Genomic DNA, 3,222 nt, shown 5'->3' with positions numbered 1-3,222 from the left:
ACCATGTGCAGCCTTTAATTGTATCATACAAATCTAAGTATTTCTCTTATGTTTTATTTTAATTTTATTTTGTTTCAAAAAGAGGGTATGGAATATTTTGAAGTAAAAATACTACATACAATTTTGCTAGTTATTTGTGTATTTTTTGAAAGAAGTTTTTACTCTTAGGGTTGGCTCGTTTACACCAGCTGTTTTTTTTTTAAAATAACTGGTTTAAACTAAAAAAAATTAAAAGAACAAAAATGCGAATCGTGTGAACTTTATAGTGACGTTTCACATGTCAAACCATCTGCATTAGTCTTATTTCCTTTTCACCTTTTAATCAAGGTGTCCCATGTTCAATTCTCGGTCGAACCACAACCCTTCTTTCATGTGTAAACTAAGTACTCTTTCGGATGTCACTTTAAGCGAAAGTCTTCTCCTTGATAATCTCGGTATTACGTAAGGATGTTAAGCCTAAACATACAAAACGAAACCAAATTATATATTTCTGCATGCCTGTTGTTTTATAAAGAAGCGAAGGTTGCTTAAATATATTGATTAAAATTGGTAAAATTTATCGATTGCCTACTTAGCTTCCAACATTAGCTTGGATTGGACTTTCAATGATACCTACATACTAAATTTGTAATTTAATACCTCAGTTTTAGAAAAATAAACACACTGCTGAACAAGACTGTACTTATTTAATATAAAAACACATTTACCCGTGACGTTTCGATCTTCTATCCAAGATCCTCATCAGACGTACACTCACGTCTGATGAGGATCTTGGATAGAAGATCGAAACGTCAGGTGTAAACGTGTTTTTATATTAAATAAGTGCAGTCTTGTTCAGCAGTGTGTTTATTTTTCTGATTTTATTCGCAAGACGTTGACTATGATTGTGTGTCACTCAGTTTTAGCGTACTGATTATAATACGTTGACCTTTAAATTTTACATGCAAATTAAATTTTACAGGATTTTCCCGTTATTGTTTTACATTTAAAAGAATGACGGGATTTTCCCGATGGCTAGGGCGGGAGTTTCTCAATTTAAGAAATTTACTGACCGGACTTCTTTAAGCTTATGGGACCTCTTCCAGCATAACCCCGTTGTTGAATAATAACACCAAGGCAAAACAAACTTATTTCTGTGAATATGTAATACAAATACATAAAGCAAAATATCTAAATCAAAAAACCTGGTCTAAACCCCAAAAAAGCCTGGTTTAAACTGCCCCCCCCCCCCCAAAACGGGTTTTTGGCATTTTCAGAAACAACCATGGTTCTTGCCAACCCTGCTTACTTTTGTATGTAGGAGGTTAAAAAAAATCTTATTATATACATTGGTTAATCCTTTGGAATTCATAATGTAAAAATGTTGAAGTAAAATTGTTTAAAATATCTTTTCGAAATTCATGGTTTACTTTCGAGGTTTTATATTATTATCGGCATCAACCACTAATTAAATGACTTTCTGTGTTATAGAGAAGCGAAACAAAGTCTGCTTTATCGATTTAAAGCAGAATTTTGAAAAAAGCACAAAATTTCCCAAGCAAAAAAGCAAAGCAGAAAAAACCGAGTTTTTTTCCAAAAAAGCCGGTTTTTTTCCGAGCCCTTGCATCTCTAATGTTAACACATCTTGTAAGTCTATATTTGATAATTTAAAAACGGAAAAACAGCGCATTTTTAAAAATGTATTTACTTTTGCCTAGTCCAAATGTCAAGTTTATTTAGAACATAAAACATGCTTCGTTTTTGGAATTATCCACTGGAACTTATGCCACAATGTTGACATAAAAAAGTTTCGCCAACATAAATACCAAAATGCTATCTAGCTCTGGAATAAAAGTGTTCTACTACAATCATGTGCATAGGCGATAATGCCAATGAAGTACGAGATTGAAAATAATGGTGTGGGTAATTACTACAGTAGACCCAAAATAACGTGATTGCAATTAGAGGACAGTGCACGACGTTTTACAGTAGGGCCTGTTCAGAATAGACGAAACTCTGCAGTGAGCAATGCCTCTTCCTTAGTTTCCAAGTTATTATTTTTGGGTCTACTGTATGAGGTTGATTCACGTTTCGTCACAGAGGTGTTTTGATCACCGTAAAAACATCCAAGGTGCATCAGTAGCATTTGTAGAACTTTATACAGGCTACCTCAAACAATGTAAACAAATGACGTCATTGTAGCCTCAATGAAATTTTTCTATCAATCTTGGAGTGTTCGATCAATATTTGAAGACTGACACAAGAGGGAATATTTCAAAGTTTAGGGAAACAAAGGTCGTACTTTGATCATTGTCGTCATTTGTTTACATTGCGTGGAGGTAATCTGTATAAAGTTCTCAAAGTTGGAACGAGGAGCAATGAAACCGAACTGCCATTTGATGATCAGAAAGTGTATTACCAAGAACTATCAAATGGTGCAAAGGTTAAACGACAGTGGATATCATTTTGTGCTGCAAGGAAATATTGTACTGTTCAACCTGCATGGCATTTGGGGAAATTCGGACTGTCACTCTAAATAGTCAGTTTGACATAGAATGTAGAGTGAATGTGAAAAACGTGTACAAAGACATAAAACGCCATGAAAATTCTTTGTCCCACGTTCAGGCTGCGGAGGAAGCCATTTGAAAGGAAATTTGAAAGGGCAGGGAAGAGCTTTCAGAGTTCTTGCGAAAAAACTAAATATAAAACAGCAGGAAATATGCAAAGAGCTCCAGCAGTTCTCTGTCGTGTATGACACTCTGTCACAAAACGTTCTGCTTTATGATAATCCTGAAGAGAATGATGCTCCTGAATCCGTAGAAGATGATGATGACCATTATGCATCTAAGCCTGTTATGCGAGATGGAACATCTTTGGACGGGATTTACGTCAAGAGTGGTGATGATGCTTCAAACACCTTGTGTAAAAATTGTTTATTATGTGCAGGAAAACAATTGTTCCAATTTCTATGCCAGTTTAGTTGTTTTAATAATTTATACATTGTATACAAATATGCATTGTCTTTACCATGCATACAAGTGATATGTGAAAGGTGTTTCTCAAAGTTAAAGTTGGTGAAAACAAATCTCAGAGCTAGTTTGTCAACATATTTTGGACACATTTTTACTAATGGGTATGGAAAGAGACATGTTTAATTTAGTCTCCATAGTTCATCATCTGAACTCACAAGAATCTTAATTCTTTTAAAATTATTAGTTGTTTAGTGTTTCAGCAATGTTTTCC

The sequence above is a fragment of the Thermobia domestica genome, chromosome 15 (genome assembly GCF_964235325.1).
Source record: "Thermobia domestica chromosome 15, izTheDome1.hap1.1, whole genome shotgun sequence".
Classification (NCBI taxonomy): domain Eukaryota; kingdom Metazoa; phylum Arthropoda; class Insecta; order Zygentoma; family Lepismatidae; genus Thermobia; species Thermobia domestica.
The sequence above is the reverse complement of the archived record's forward strand: the minus strand, read 5'-3'. Positions refer to the sequence as shown.